Raw genomic sequence first — 18,069 nt, forward strand, 5'->3', positions numbered from 1 at the left:
GGTTGTTTCAGATCAACACCTGCAAGTGACCACTAGGTGTCACCGTTGAGACGGGTGTCGGATTGATTCGAAGCCTCGAAACAATATGGCACATTTGGTTCAACTGTTTCAATTGCTTCACGAGGCCTCGATCTGGCCATCACTACCAGAGGTTATGGCTAGTACTATAAAATAATGGCACCCCAATGCTTGCTCCAGTCCTCCAGCCCCTCCATTGGAAAATCCAAAACAAAGGCCAAACCTGGAAATAGAACTGAAAGCAACTCTCTCAAAACATCCACAATGGACATCACCAGATAAAGAACTCAGGAAACACAAGGGCCTATATAGGGGAACATTAACAAGATAATGAGACACAGCTGAACATAATCACAACAATCATGAGCACAGGCAATGGACAGTGGGAAATGAAGTTCACAATAAAAAAGCTCAGTTGAGAGGAGTGCCCTCTGGTGTAAATCAAAGGCATTCCAACTGGCGAAAAAATATTCGTATATATGAATGATTACCACAACGGGTTATGGTTCATCATTAATATATCAATAGTCTTATTTCAGATCGAGTCTATGAGATAACTTTAAGGGAATTAATTTAGTTATCAAACAATCTGTTTGTCCAGCAAACGGCCGTAAGATTAACTGATCAACTTCTCAATAAAGTTATCACTTCGTATAATTTCAGGAAACTAGTTTCTGGCCATGGAAACTATTCTCCTGTACTTATAAAATGTAGGTTACTGAACTAGTAGCCAATCGTAAAGCTTTGTAGCTAGGATCAACAAATCATTGACTTTGTAATACGAGCATTTAGACAGAAGCAATCAGGAATATATTGGATTTTAATAAAATGAAACTACGGATACAGAATTCTACATTTACACACGGAATACATGTATGTACAAACAGTAAAGCTAATGAGACAGACGAATACTAATGAGAGAGAGATTGTGAAAAAGAGAGAGGATGAGCGAGCGAAAGTGAAAGCAAAATAGGGAGAGATCGCAGTATGGCAAAATCACAGACAGAAGCTGTGTCACAGCCGATTGCGTCACAGCGGCGCGACTAAACGTCACAGCGCCGCGACGAAGGACGTCCCAATTCAAAGGCTGCACACTTCGGAGGTCGCATTTGAAGGCCGATTGCGTCACCGCGGCGCGATGAAGGCTGTCCCAATTCAATTCTGCATCCTCCGAAGTCCGTATTCGAAGGCCGGTTGCGTCATCTAGTGATGGGCAGATCGAAGCTTCGTGAACCAATGAAACTTTTGAACCAAATGTGCCATATTGTGTCGAGGCTTCGAATCAATCCGACACCCGTCTCAACGGTTACACCTAGTGGTCACTTGTAGGTGTTGATCTGAAACAACCTTGACGAGCCATTAAATTTTTTTTTTTTTTTTTCTAATATGTGAAGCTTGTAACCTATAGGCTCCTCACTGTGCATAATGTTATTTTGGTCCTGCAAAATGAATATTAATAAAAGAAATCAAGCCACAATGTCTCACTTTTTTAGAATTTTTTATTCAAAAATATTAATTTCTCTGCCTTGGAAGGACTTAGCCTACTTCTTTTTTTACAGATAATTTCTCCAGCCTTTGAAAAAATCCTCTCACAAGGGACACTTGTTGCTGGCATGCAAATATATTTTTTAGCTAGGACATACAAATGAGGAAAGATTAGCCTACTGCTCTCTCTTTCCAGTAAGTTAGTGGATCATGAGTTCTGGGCAAAAAAAAAACTAAAAAACAAAGTTAGGTAATGAACGTTCATGCTCAGAGTGCAGATAATAATGTAATGGAATGTATACCTACAACAAATAGGAAAAGCAAAATGATGTCGTCACTGGCAGTATATTGGGTACTTATACGTAGACCTATAAAATGTATATTCACACAATATTATATTATATTCACATTGAAGCTATTTTTAACATGATTGGCAGTTGTGATTGGGACATTAGGTTGTAGGGCACAGGGCTATGGACTTTCTAAACCATGTCCCAAAAGTTTGTAATCTATATGCTCTGTCTGTCTCTAGCCTATCAGTCAATGTGTTGTGTAAATTTAAATATAAGCCTAAATAGCCTATAACTAATCAAATCGCACTATGTCACTATATTAACAAAAATCCGCTATCTCAAAATCAAACTCCTCTCACAAAAACCCACGAGGTCAATATGCGTTGACTTCACTTTTATACAGATGTGCAATTGTGTAGTCTGTTCCCGACCGTGTCAATCAAACGCTGATTCGGCGGACCACACCTGATGAAACACTTGGTGAAACACTTCGAGGCTTCGTTTGGCTATAGTCACGTGACATGGGTGTTTTGAATCACGCTTCGGATCAGTGTTTCGAAACATCTGCGCTTCGGGATCTCGCAAAGCTTCGGAACCACTGTTTCGCGTCAGCCATCCTCACGGCGCTGATCCACTTGTCCGTGCGACACTTCTGTCGCGCCCGCAAAGCATTCCGGGAAGGCGGCGCTTCAGTTGAAAAAATGCTGCGCGTCAAAAAGCTGGCCGATGCCCATCTTTATGCAAATGAATTCCGTCAGACGCGACGCGTCTATCCAATAGAAGTAGAGCATATGGAGACGGAGGGAAGTCTCTCGCAGGTCCTCTGTTCTGATACGCTACATTTCCCGCTGGGTCAAAACCACGCCCATAGCGGTAAACCCCCATCAACGTATCAATGTGGGGAGGCGTCGCGACACCACGCGACAGTCGTGTCGGACAAGTGGATCAGCGCCGTCACACCGTGTCCTAACTACACGTGACGCGACGCCGCGACACGCGATAAAAGGTATCTTTTCCATGTTAATCAGAGTTTTTGTCCTAACCAGGCGCGACGGCGACACGCGACGTTTCTAATTTAGAAACGGTTTCTATTTTTCTGCGACGTCGCGCTGGAACATAAAACACAAGTGTGGCGATGATAATCTCAGGTACTGTTTATGTGCTTTATTTAATTTTAAAAGCGTGAAATGTGACTTTGAATATCATTTAGTGCTCCAGCTTTGTATCTGTAAAAGCAACAATGGATAATTCACCTCAGATCTTTAAATTAAACAAATGGAAACATGAACGTTCAAACTGTGAACAAACAAGTGTATTATTTGACAAAGATTGTTTTAGTAACTCAGTAGCCTATGTATTTTTTTTTTTAAATGGTGTATGGTGTAATATTATGTAGCTACTTATCCATTTTCTTGCGAGTGCCGTCAAGTTTACTCTCTAGTGCTGTGCACTTGCCGCGAGACTCCGCCCACACGCTGTTCTGATTGGCTGTGATTTTTTGATTGACGTTCTGGCGCCTCACAGTCGCGTCGCGTCTAGTGTGGACAGACACACTGCCTGTCGCTGGAATTTTATCGTGTCGCGTGTAGTTAGGACACGGTGTTAGCGTCATCGCTGCGCGACGAAGGCTAACGGCGCTGATCCACTTGTCCGTGCGACACTTCTGTCGCGCCGCGCTCCACTATATTCCTATGGGTGACGTCAAGCGACTTTGTCGCGCCCGCAAAGCATTCCGGGAAGGCGGCGCTTCATTTGAAAAAATGCTGCGCGTCAAAAAGCTGGCCGATGCCCATCTTTATGCAAATGAATTCCGTCAGACGCGACACGTCTATCCAATAGAAGTAGAGCATATGGAGACGGAGGGAAGTCTCTCGCAGGTCCTCTGTTCTGATACGCTACATTTCCCGCTGGGTCAAAACCACGCCCATAGCGGTAAACCCCCATCAACGTACCAATGTGGGGAGGCGTCGCGACACCACGCGACAGTCGTGTCGGACAAGTGGATCAGCGCCGTAACACCATGTCCTAACTACACGCGACGCGATAAATCACAGCCATTCAGAACAGCGTGTGGGCGGAGTCTCTCTGTGAAAGCGCACTGCTGGCCCGCACTCGAAAATGGGTAAGGACATAATCAAATCAAGAAATAACATTATTAAAAATCAAAACATTAACAAAATATACTCAGTGACTAATTTTGTTATGAAGTACAGTTGTATGTTTGCATAGAATTCAGTTTGAACGCTATATTATATGCTTTCAAAATCTGAGGTAAATTATCCATTATCGCTTGTGCCACAGTGACCTATTTTTTAACAATAAATAAATAATGTGTACTCATAACCAGTGTAATTTTTTCATATGACAATCAGTTTATTCGATCTTGTTCATAGGGAAATTCAGCTCCATCCCGTCGCTTTATTATGGATGGAAGGAAAATTATATTCAAACTCAAATGAAACAATTTTAATACTACACAAAAAAACGAATGAACACCTGAGATTATTTATGACCAAAAAGATTACAAATGAGATTATTGAATACGAAATATCGCATTCATTATTTCCCCCATTTAGGTCCGAGGTTCAAACGAGAGCTCTGGAGGAGGAAGAGAGTAGTGGCCTTTCTTTTATTACAGGGGAGGAAGACGAGGATGTGGGTGCATCCAATAAATCAAAGAAGAGCAGAGCAAGGGGCCTATCACAACCTAGTGCAGGAACTTTTCCTGGACAAGGCACGTTTTTTAAATTATTTCCGTATGTCCTCCACTGATATGGAGAATGTGCTGTCCTATGTTGGGAAGGACCTGAGGAAGCAGACCACATCATACCGTGTTCCAGTTGAGCCACAACAACGCCTTGCTGTAACACTAAGGTAAGTCAAATACACTGTACTGTTGTTTTATTTTTTTAACCAAATTGTCAAAGAAGCTGTCTTAAGTGGCTTATATGCCAAGAAAGTCTGTGTAAAAGCACCTTTTTTTATTCATAGTTAAATGCAAATATTGTTATTGTTTTTAATGTTATTAGGTGAATGCCTCAAACACAATTAAAGATATATAAAAATGAAAATGATATTATTAAGGTAAATATATTGCAATTCCATTTGGGGGCACAAATGATGATGACATTATACAAGACTAGTCAATTGATGACTATGCATAGAAGAAACAACTACACAGAAAAATAATAATCTGTAAAGTAGTTTATTTCATAGCAACTGTTTTAAAATTGCTCAAAACAAAATTTTTCCATCAACCTTATAAAAGACCACACAAATGTGCTTCAACATAGCCTTTACAAAAACAAAACAAACAATAAAAAAAAAAAAAAATTAACAACAGTAGTAGACAGTAGTCCGGTAGTTCATAGTTTGTGACAAACTTGGAAATTATATATGAACAGTATGCTGCAAAATTAGTCCTGTTCACACATGACGCTGTAAACAGTATATTTGGTTGTGCACATGGGAGAAACTGTGCACGTAAACCTTATAAAAGAAACATCAACCTTATAAAAGACCACACAAATGTGCTTAAACATAGCCTTTACAAAAACAAAACAAACAATAAAAAAATAAAATAAAAAAACAACAGTAGTAGACAGTAGTTCATAGTTTGTGACAAACTTGGAAATTATATATGACCAGTATGCTGCAAAATTAGTCACATATGACACTGTAAACAGTATATTTGGTTGTGCACATGGGAGAAACTGGGTGTAAACCCTCAAGACATTTTGAACATCAATGAAATATTGAAATAAGATTAAACTACTCAAACATGTAGTAATGTAGTCTTCAGAACCAAGTGTTTGTGTCTGCTTGGGTGTTTGTCTGTGTGAGTGGTCTGCATGCGTCTACACGTGCGTGCACCTCTGTGTGTGTGTCTGTGCATATATATATATTATATATGTGTGTGTGTCTGTGTCAGAACTTAACTGTGTAAATTTCCCCAGCTATGCTGTGATGGTGCAGCTGAAAAATTAGGATGATTTGGCAGGCTGTGTGTATGATTAAGCATGTAGTTGTGAGGTTCCACATGGTATTGAGGTGCAAATTGATTAGTAGACATAGGCCTGGGCATTTGATGCTGCTCCTCCTCCCAGTTGACAATGAGTGACATTAATTTTACTTTTAATTGCCCTTTATTTACCGTTATTTTCCTCATCTCGGGTGCCAAACTCAATAAAAAAAGTTAATCAGGATCTTCATGAGGCATTGGCTGCTGAAGAAATTTGTACAGCTCTGAGGTGGCTACTTGTGCAGCTGACGTCTTCTTTATCTGACCTCCTCTTCTAGGTCTCGATGTTGCATTTTCTTGCTCGTCTCCTGTCATGGTGTACTCTCTCTCACTTCCTCTTTCTCCTTCATCTGTTGAATGTTCTTTATTTGCAGAACGGTCTGGGGTGGTCTCCAGAGTGTTTGACTGCATATTTTCACTATCCACTAAGTTGTCTACCAACAGGTTTGCAGGGCTAACTCATGGAATAAATATTGAGATACTTTATTACACTAAAGTACTTTTAATAACCACTAATACCGCATTGGGGAAAAACTACTAGTCATATATATCAAACCTTAGTTAAGCAAAATTATCTTGCATACTCTAATGTAGCCTACTTAAGGCATCAAGAGTAAAAGTAAAGGAATTCTGCAGGAAAAAAAACCTTGTCAGGGTTTTTATGATGGTTCTGCTTTTACTGCATATGTTGCATTTTACTGCTGAATATTTTCAAGGTTGATACATTTAAACTATATACTTTTGTGTAGTTTAATGTAAAACAATGCATCATATTGTAAAATAACAATTTTGTAGTGTTGCTGTCCTGTGTGGGAAAATTACTTCGAGTATTAATGAAGTATGTAGTTCCTTACATATCACTACTGGTTATTTTGAAAATTAAAGTAACAAAATGTAGGCCTATTGTCATAATATTAACAAATTGTTGCTAACTACAGCTCCGTCCCATTTCAAAGGGCGCATCTGAAGCGCTCGGACCGGTCTAGCCTACGGAGGATTGTTCTTGTCGCCTAGCAACAGTGACTGACAGCTGCCGATGAAGAGCGGGAGTAACATTCGCACTGGACTTTTTATATTCAACTGGGTTTTATATTCAAATAGGGTTGAAAACCTGTGTAAATATATTTACCATGGTTTATTTATGTGCATAATAAAAATAATACACTAGCCTACAAAATCACATCAAGGTAAGATATAAATGAACATTTGAATCGATCGGCTAAGCCGAAAGTACATGACCTGAAACATCCGTACCATGTCCTCCAGTAAAATATAAAACATAAAAATGACAATAGCCAATTCTGGCTCCATAGCTGTTTACTCAATTATATCAAATTAATTATCAGGATGGCAGCATACTCTCGCAACGTTGCTTGGCGCCTGGAGCGGTAATCGGGAACACCTGGTTGCGCAATTAGGAAATCCTACGAAGGCTACATGGTGCGTCGTTCGGAGGACGCATAGGCTGCATCATTTGAAGTCTGCGGCCTTCGAAGGATGCAGCCTTTACATTGGGACACAGCTACTGTAACCTTTGAGAGAGACAACAAGAAATCACATCAATCAAATCAAATCAATAATCAACATACTTGCATATGGTTATCTTTGTATTGCTGAGGAAAGAAGACGCGTGTGTCGTTCTTTCGGAGCTGGGCGTGTTCTCTCGTGTCTTCCGGGGCGAGCAGACTCGCGGGAAGATTTAAAGGTTCACCGAACGTGAAGTTACCAAAGAAACAATTCAGAGTTCATCTCCCTCATGGAGGGAGAGGCGAATATGAAAATAAAACTTAGTAAAGAAAAGAAAAGAAAGGTCGGGAGTGACGCGGAGGTGCTCGTCCGGATGACGGTGGCCGAAGCCTGTCCGAAGTTGGTGTTTTCCCGAAGTTTGACCGAAGAGAGAGAGAAACGGGTAAGTTCCGTCTTTTGAGGGAATCCTGTCCACGCCCCTTTTTGCGGGGAGGGCAAATCATCTCCCGAGATTTTCGAGCGGGAAGAAGTTCCTTTGTCCTGTGGGGGACGCCCACTGAAATGAGTCATGAGGAGATTGGATTGAGCCGTTCAGCTCCAGAAATATGAAATGTGTAAAACAATGCACATTACTGCATTCTGCTATCGGAATTCGACTCCGTTAGATTGAGAGAATTACAGAGATATCAAACACGTCATATGAAGATTATAGGAATACAAAGTTACATAAGATATGCATATTATAAACATTTGAAGTTTGATTAACACACGATAAAATTGTAGATACTCCCAGTGTGACATGTGAAGACATCTAAGCACAAAAGGAATACATTTAATACATTTAAAGGTACTTTTCTCTGAAAAGGTCCATGGATGGTGTTTGTGTGTGTGTGTGTGGGAGGTGACTTCTCAGTCTACCGGGGTTCTAAAGTGTTATCCTATAGCAAGGGGGTCAGGTTACAAGACCATGATTCTATTTGAGAACATTAATTAGGAGAAACACTTCCAAGTTACAGATCAGAAAATCATAACTATCGCATAAAAGGGCTAACCAAACATGCAGGCCTTAATACATCATCTTAGATTCTGAATCACATGCAAGGTAAGTTTTTTAACTAAATGCAAAGGGATGTTTGCGAATGTCTGTGTAGAAGGTTTCGTTATCTCTCTGGCGCATCTCTTTGAGGCTCATGCGCGTGTCTCTGGGGACGCTCCTAAGGTGCCATAAATGTCGAGAGAGACCATTTGTTGCAGACTAGCTGGAGCCGACGTATGATTTGTATTTGGGAGTTCAGAGCTAGAGCTTGTATTTTAAGGAGGAATGTGCATTTGTGTTTAGATTCAACGAGCCATGATTCATTAATTCAGAACCAATGAATGAATGATCTGCTCATACGCTACACTACCGAAATGCAATACTAATAAAATGCTGTACAATACCATTGAAATACAACCAGAATATCCAGAATAAGTTTTATTTTCACACATCTGCAATATAATGAATTAAGGTACAAAACAACTGTTTTGAATTTATAAAAAGTTATTATAACTTCAAATAACAGGCTGAGAGTTAGACAATGTATTTAAAGTGTTTATTTACAAATCATGCATATATCGTCCCCCACATTATTCAGAGAGGTTGCGTTTTTTGAACAGCTTATCCTCATAATTCCATTTGGTTCTTTTAACTGCCTTCATCTCAGATGTGGAAATACTATGTTGGATGTAGTCTGAAAAAACAAACAAACAAAAAGAATCAGAGTCAAGAGTCAATATCAACTCTTTTCAGTTACACTCTTGACCACAGGCATATATTATGAACGTGTGTAAGTTCTGTCACAAAACAATGTTGTTACGTATCCTCACACTTTTTTAAGTGGACCTTTCCTAGAGGGTATACGGCGTATACCTGCATATCACGTTGACTACACCACTGTACCAAGCATTAGTTGATTAATCAGTCGAAAGTAAGTTAATCTGCAATAATTTTATTAATCAATTTATTGTAAGCCATTTTTCAAGCAAAATAAATAATTTCAAGTTGTAATACTTTTTTCAATCACAAAAAAAAACACTATTACAGAGCATGTTTATCAACACTGACATGCCAAATAACAGCATTTCTAAGTTACTCTTAGAAAAAAAAGAAAAAAAAGAAAAAAATTAAATTAAGATGTTTAGAGGCCAGATGGATTGGCAGTAACAACTGCAACAGATTGTCATCTCTTTTTTACCAGTTGTGGCAAAGAAATGTACAAGTACTTAAACATACAATTATGATAATTTAGAGAGGCATGCAGTGGAGGAAGACCAATCTAGATTTTTTTTAAGAGGAGACAACACAAACCTGGAAGGTGTAACGGAATACAACAAGATGTAATGAATCACTTCCTCCAGTACAATTATGTTGTACAGAAAACTAAGCAGGAGTACAAGCAGTAGCCTACACAGGAAGGCATCCTCTGTTGGTGGGCCTTGAACACACATATGTTGGAACCAGTGGCGGCTGCTGGTCTTTCAAAGAGGGGAAGCTCATTTTTGGCCTACATCATAAAAATTATTCATTTATTTATACGTAAATTCTACGTTCCTTTTCAAGAAAATGCTCTGTGAAAAATGAATGTAATAATATAATAAAGGTATAAATAATAATATAATAAAGTATAATACAGTTTTTCTCGATTGCTTAAACACTATAACCAGGCTTTTGAACTAAAATTTCAAAACCATAATGCCATTTATCAAAAAGCACACCCATTTCCCTAAACTATAAACAATATTCCCTGTTTTGACACATGAGTCAGATTTGTTGAACTGTCACTGCAAAACTCTACACACAAATCCCTTCATTTTTCATTGCCTACACCATGTTGTCATTTAGAAAGCACTAGCATTCAATATTGTTCACTCAAGTCAGCACAGCTTCAGCTCAGTTAGCACACAATTACCCAGGTGGAAATACTAAGAGTCAAAATTTAACACACATCAATCAGAACCTTCAATAGATAGATAAAAGGGCCCAAATCAGTTTTTTTGAGTTTTGGAACAATGGATCCAGAAAGACATGAAGGAAGAGGGATAAGAATGAGGAGGAGGACTATGAGGGAAGCTGCTACGAGTAAGGCCAAATTTGAGTCGCTTTACCGTCACCTCGAGAACCTTCAGGGAGGAGTGGTGGCAAACAAAATTCTATCACTGAATAAGAGACAAACATTTCCAATAGTCTTTGATGAGGTGTATTTTCTTGCAAGAAAAGGTCAGCAGTCATACAGTCACACAGAGTGGATGAAAATGTGCCAATGTATCCATTGGTTGTGTCTTTTGTGTTCATCATGTGAAAAGGTTTGTGATGGGGGGAACCACAAGCAACATAACTTACCAGTTTTGGAGATGTTGGTTTGAATTTATTGCACCAGTGTGTTAGACTATGTTTTATTGTGTGTGATTTTGAGGGCTTGTGTGTCCTGTCTGAGGGCAAAGTTTGGTTTTTCAGCAAGAGTGAATGGTTTTGAGTGTAGAGCTTCATTTTGACCTGAAAATAGGATGTTTGGGGAATTGGGTGAGACGTTATGGATTTGTGTTTATAGTTTTGAGAATACGAGGCATAGTTTCAAGAAATGTGTTTAAGCAATCGAGAAAAACTGTAATAATGCTACTAATAATAAGATTTTTTTAAATTATTTTAATAATTATTTTTGAATTATTACTACTACTACTAATAATAATATTAATAATATAAAAAAATATAATAAGTAATAATATAATAAAGGTATAAATGTATAATTGTGTGAAATGTATTATAAAAATTGGCTAGCAATTTCGACAAGCAAATACCAAGAAATAGGTTGCAGCAGTTTGTCTTTGAAAAATCCACGATGGGACTGAGCTCGAACAGCTTCAACATCAGCGACTTTTTATTGTATGAAATCGCTGTCAATCAAAAGGAGATGCAGCCTTTCGACCATAGACTGTAAAAAAATATGGACGTAGTGTCCGTGACGTCACCCGTAGGTTTCTGAAGAGCATTTTTGAAGCCTAAAGTGGGCGGAGCCCGCCGTCGCCATCTTGGCCTTGCGTCACTCCCGGATTACAGAAAATGGGCAGAGGCGGGGCGTGAGTGGAGCTGGAGCCTGGCTGTATCTGAAATCACCTAGCTCGACGTGATTGAATTTTTAGTTCAGGCTGGGCATAGATATATGTTTATATCTATGCAGGCTGGGGAGGTTATTCTATAACGTTATATGCAACTGACAGTACCAAGTCTGCGACTGCACAGGGCCTCGCGCTAAAGTGACAGTTGATGATGTAAAGCCAATTAAAAGTTCCTATTTTTGCCCTTCGAAATATTATAATAGTTAAAAGACATGGCTACATGTGAGACTGTATCGTGATTCTGTACTATTCTGCTAGTTGAAAATGTATAATGCAGGAACTCTTAATATTACTCTGAGAGAGTGTGTGTGTGACAGTGATTTATGTGCATAACGTTACATGTCAGTCACTCTTTTTTTATAGTCTGTGGTCCGTCAGCGCGGCATCGATCGTCAAGTTCGTAGAGAGCTTATTCAGTCCATTTTAAATTCTGATTTTGGCCGCCTCTCAAATGGGTTAAACCATAGATATAACGTTATTGCCTATGAAGTTCAAGAAAATCCGCGCTCATTCAAGGATGTGCATTTATTACATGGACGGAGAAAGCGCCGACGCCTGATTTCATCTGACGGTACATAAGCATATTATAATCTATATCTGTTCCGTGAGAGTAGAACGAACGAGCCTTTATTGACGTTTTTAAATCTGAAAACTCCAAAAAGCAACGAAATTGTCAGACATCCATTAGTGCATGTTCACAGAGGAAAACTGAAATACAGCGCTGGTTGTTCTCTCGAATGATACTCGACGACAACAACGGAATCCTAAGCCGTGGGCGAAGTAACTTAATGGGTGTATTAAATTGTATGAAATAATCCCGAAAAAAAGCACAAAACACAGCAGAGATGGCAAGTTCAGCAGCTAACACTTGCTGAGGTGAAGTGACGGCTAGTAACAGCAGACAAACGACTAGCATTGACATCAGCGACAACCCACCTGTCACTCAAGTGGCCACACCCTTAATTATGCAGAACTTTAAATATTAATCAACTAAACAGATGAGTTCACCCCCCTCGATGAGTTCACAAATTCACCCCCCTCACAGTTGTTATGAAGGGCAAAATTAGCTGTATAGACCAAAGCCACATACAGACACCAGGCTGTAAACACGTTTTTTTCTGCTGTAAAATTTGGCATTTTAACATGGGGGAGATACAGATTTGACTCACTTTTGACATCAGCCTCAAGCGGCCAGTCAACGAATTGCAGTTTAACTCACTTCCGTGTTGGTTTCAAGAGAGAGACGGGGAGGTTGCCGCTTACTTTCGACAGATCCTCCAATCATCACGCGGAAGCCCGGAGTCCAGGCCAGCCCACTCCCCGTTCACCCCCAGAGAAGCTGAGCTTCCATGGGCAGGACATAATCGCAGCATTTATCCAATGACCGTCTAGTTTCGAAGCGCTGAAAAAAACAGTTCGAAGCAGCCCCATTGAAGTCAATGGAAGCTGGGCTTCAACAGGGAAATGCACTGTGACGCTACGGGAATGTATGAGAAGGAAATCGAGTCAGCCGACCTGCTGTATGTAACTGATTCTGAACGAACTCGTCTTTGCGATGAACGTTTTCTAACGCATTTTTAGTCAATAAAATGTTAATACAATAGTACATATTTGACCATTCATTTTTTGACATTATAGGGGATGCCGAGCTTCCCTTGCAGTCTTAAAGAAATCGCCACTGGTTGGAACCACCACAAACAAATATCACACTGAATCTGGAAAACAAATACATTTTTAAATAAGATGTCTATCTTATCTAAATAAGATAAGAGAATGCAAATTTTCATTCTTGTGTAATTGATGTTGCCTTTATAATATACAGTAATTCATGTGGAGATTAAATAATAATAAAATGTTTGTTAGTCCTGAGTAAAATATCAGAAATAGAATAGAATAATCCAATACAAGATCATTCTAATAACTTTATAACAAAACATATTTCATTTCACATTTCTTGAGTTTTATTTAACCAACTCAAGTCTGTCTCAGGCTCTTCACACAAAACACAAAATACACAAAACACAAAATACAGATCATGCATTTACAAGTCATCATTTCTTCACACTGTAATAGTATTTAGGTAAGTATGGAATAATTCTGATAGCTGCATATTATGTTTTACAGCAATTGTAAGGACAATTATTTGGACTGACAAAACATCCCCTGATAGCTTATTACTTACTTTCTCTAGGAGAAAATTGACAGCGATTTGCAGCCTGTGTTTGATGATGGCTTCTTTTGTAGCAGGGAAAACCTTTTTTCAAGAGTTGTTCTGCAAACTGAAAAATACATTTTATGATTACATTAAAAAAATCATGTTACAGGCACATAAATCTGCTGTCAGTGAATAACTTTGTAGTTTTAGTCAGTGGTTGTGTAAAATAAATGTTCCTTTTTTGGGTAACACTCTTAACTGAGCAATAGTCATAACGTGAGGGTGAGGACACTGCTCTGAATAGTAAACATACTTTCAAGGCAAAGACTCCACACGAGGTACTGTCTGCCTGTTAGGGATGTGGGACAGTGTCACGTCCACCTTGAGACATCGCATCCCTTGTTTTGCATGAATGCCCTGAAGAAAGACAATAACAATATTAACAAATATTATGTTTTGCAATTTTGTCACACACAAAACAGTTTGATGTTTGTAGGGTCAAACTGGGGGGACAAACTGGGCCCTCATTAAATTATGTAATAATAAAAAAATAATAAAAAAAATAGGCCTATTTGTGGAAAAAATGTGGAAAATGAGTTAAATAAAAGCTTTTTATTTGTTTTCTTCCTAATTGGGGGTGGGGGGAACACAAAAATGGTTTGGCCACTGATCAAAATTTGGTGTTGTCATTTGATTTGAAGTTCAGTACGCTCAAAATGTCCAGTCAGCACAAGTCCAGTGCTCAGAAAAGAAAAGAAAAGAAAAGAGAAGAGAAGAAGAAAATAGAGGCCTTAGAGATTTTCTAAACAAATATTTAAAAAAAGGTGGTGAGGTGAAGCTGGAACTAAAGTCAACATAGAGCAAGGTAAGAAACAGCGCAGCCAACGTTTACGAGCCTTGTAAGGGGTTTGAATTTTTTTTGGCGGCCGCCAAAGCAAACTTTTGTCCCGCCAAAGCCTTATTTGATCGGTGATAATGTAGAATAGAATGACTGCCGGCCGCCCTTCAAACAACACGTCTAGCGCTGTCTTGCACTCTCAATTAACACGATAGTAAAAAGTCGGAAGACCGCAGTTTCACGTGGAGCATTTGGAGATTTTTTCTGGGCGTGCCTCCCGTTCAGCTGACATAAACCACAATTTCAGTAAACGAAAAAAAACTATCCAGTGATGAAATGTTTTCTGTGTTGACACAAATCTTGTGCGATGTCCTACAATGCCGAGATAATCACACAACGCGTGCCGTAGGCTACGCGTCCACTAATGACACGTCCGATACGCAAACAAATGACTCCTTTGAACCATTCACTTTAATGAATGGTTAAAACAACTGATCTGTCCAACACGGAGCTCACGAGACGTCTGAATCAGTGTATAAAAAAAATCTGTAACACTTTACAATAATGTTCCATATTAAACTCTAGTTAACTACAACATACTATTAAGAATCTGCACTTCTACAGCATTGTTAATGTTAATATTTAGGCTACTAATAGCCTACATTATTGAAATCAAAAGTTGTATTTGTTAAAGGTGCTCTAAGCGATGTCACACGTTTTTTTAGGCCAAAACATTTTTTGTCACATACAGCAAACATCTCCTCACTATCTGCTAGCTGCCTGTCCCCTGAACACAATGTAAAAAAACGCGGTCTCTGTAGGCACCACAGGCTCCACAACAAAAACAACAAAAACAAACTGGGCTCACCCGCACCACGAAACACAACAAACAGTGTTACAGCCAATAACTGGCAAGAAGTATTTGAGGGTGGAGTGCACATACACATGAAGGGGGTGTGGAGGAGAGAGAAGCATGAAGAGGGAAGTCTGAATTATGGCCGACACACGACCAAAGAGACGACGTTCCGATGTACAAATTGCAAAGAAGAGGGACAAGGATTAGGAACGCGCGAAGTACCGAATTTACATCGGAAAAACCTTTGAAAGGTGGCGAGAACTCCGCCGGCAGAAGGGATTCCAATCCGACATTCAGGTTGCTCTGTTTTTGCTGAACAGGTGGGTAAATCCATTTTTCTTTCTAAATTGACGTTCATGTTCGCCAAACCAACACAAGGATGTAATTAGCTAGATATATGCAGTCAGCGTTAACTTTGGTGAATACAACATATTATGTTTCTAGCAGCTAGCGATCAATCTCCATTGTAAATGATCAAGCAAATTCACAGTAGGGCGACAATTTGTGTGAATGGTTGTTTTAACCCACTGTTTGTTATGAATTTGAATGTTCATTTATAGGCTATTGACAACTTTGCAAAATTTGTTTACGACGCCGCCGTTGTTTATGCTTACTGGGAAACTCGAAGCTAACGTTATCTTGCTATTATTGCGTCCTTGTATGGGAGCTATAGTTATAACCTCAGGTGGCGAAACGATTTTAAGATAATGTTTCTCTTTTTCTGCATTCTGTTCTGCAATATATAAAAGCATTTATCTAACTTTGCGACATTACACATTGAATGAAGTATCAGTAAAACTCAACTTTGTTTGTAGTGACTACTTTGACTTTCCTTTATGCCGGAAGGGAGGGGAGGAGGGAGGAGACGGGATGAGGAGGAGGGAGGGTCTAGCTAGCCTCCGTTTTGTTTGACAACAATTCAAACGTCAACAAGAAGGTATGTCTTCCGACATCGCTTAGAGCACCTTTAACATAGTTAATGCAGAGGAGAAGAAGAGCAAGGGAAAAGGAGAGATCTGGGCGCGGGGGGCCCATCTAAGATTAACTCCTGCTGTCCGGGGGAGGGCTCCGAGCTTGGAATTTTTGCCCGAACCCAGAGTACTCCCCCGTAGTTGTAAGAGTATTTAGGACTAGAAGTGAGGAGATGGGGTGGTGGAGGGATGCTGTTAAACTGTCAACAAACGGAGGTAAGTTTGCAGTATATATATATACACCTCTTACCTCATTGATTGGGTTGATTAACAGAGTGTGGTCCACTCGTGTTTAATTAGGTTTGATTGTCTGAATGTGCTCCACATGTGTTTAATTAGGTTTAATTATCTGAACGTGCTCCTCCCGAACTTTGTTAATAAAACATCATTTTGTTAATTCAAAAACATGTTGTGTTTTCCTATTGACAGTGGACGTACTACATTAAATGTTGAAATGTTAATAATGCTGAAATTAAATTTTTACAGCTATCCTTACCTTGTTGTTTCAAGACATATTTTGCTTGAAAATATCTTGCTTAGACTCCCCCAGTGGATCCAGGAACAGTGACTTTTTTTGTTGTGGGTAGATCACCTTTTTTCATGAAAACAAATCAAACTCAATGAAGTGTATCATGAAACATAATATTATGGCACTGCATTTTTATTCTGTGACATAATTTAATAATAATAATAATAATAATAATAATAATAAGTTTATTTTCTATAGCGCCTTTCAAGAACCCAAGGTCGCTTCACAATGAAATACAAATAACAAACAAACAGCAAGCAAACAGATACAAAGGCCATCTGCTTATAACAGACAAACAATTAACATGAAAGAAAAACATATTGTACTATTTATCAAAGCATACAATTACGACAAAGTAAGTAGCAGATAGGGCTGAGAAAGTGGAGAACAGAGAAAACAGTGTCGAGGATACTTATTTATTGGGCAAGCTTGAAGATATGAGTTTTAAGTTGTTTTTTGAAAGACCAGATGTTGTCTGCCGCACGAAGATTCGGGGGTAGCTTATTCCAAAGCTTAGGGCCAACAACACTAAAAGCCCTACCGCCCACCGTAGAGAGTCTGACCCGGGGTACCACGAGTAGATTTTCAGTGCTGGACCTAAGGACCCGAGTTGGAACATATGGCTGTACCAAATCAACAAGGTATTTGGGTGCCGGGCCATGTAAGGCTTTATACACTAGGACCAACAGTTTGAATTGGATGCGGTTTATGACAGGAAGCCAGTGCAGTTGGTGAAGGATAGGAGTGATATGGGCAGATTTTTTATTATATGTGAGGGCTCGTGCAGCAGAGTTTTGTACCATTTGAAGGCGGTGTATTGCATTGGTGGGTAGTCCACTGTATAATGAATTACAGAAGTCCAATCTGGAAGTGATGAAAGCGTGAATGACAGTTTCTGCATCTATAAAGGTAAGAGAGGGGCGAATACGAACAATATTCCGCAGGTGAAAGAAGCATGATTTGACAGTCTGACTAATGTGTGAGTGAAAGCAGAGCGTGGGGTTGAACAAAACTCCCAGATTCCGTACAGTTTTTGAAGGCCTAATCTCAATACCATCTATATCAATAAAAATGTCATGTCTGGGTGAGCTCTGTGATCTAGGGTTAATCAACAGGATTTCGGTTTTACCAGCATTAAGCTGTAGAAAGTTAGAGGACATCCATGTTTTAAGTTCGTGGAGGCAGGAGATAACTGAAGAGGGTGGAAATGATGAGTTGGGATTGATCGTGAAGTAAATTTGAATGTCATCAGCATAGCTATGAAAATTGTCTGATGATCTGGCC

This window comes from Rutilus rutilus (genome assembly GCF_951802725.1).
Source record: "Rutilus rutilus genome assembly, chromosome: 11".
Classification (NCBI taxonomy): Eukaryota; Metazoa; Chordata; class Actinopteri; order Cypriniformes; family Leuciscidae; genus Rutilus; species Rutilus rutilus.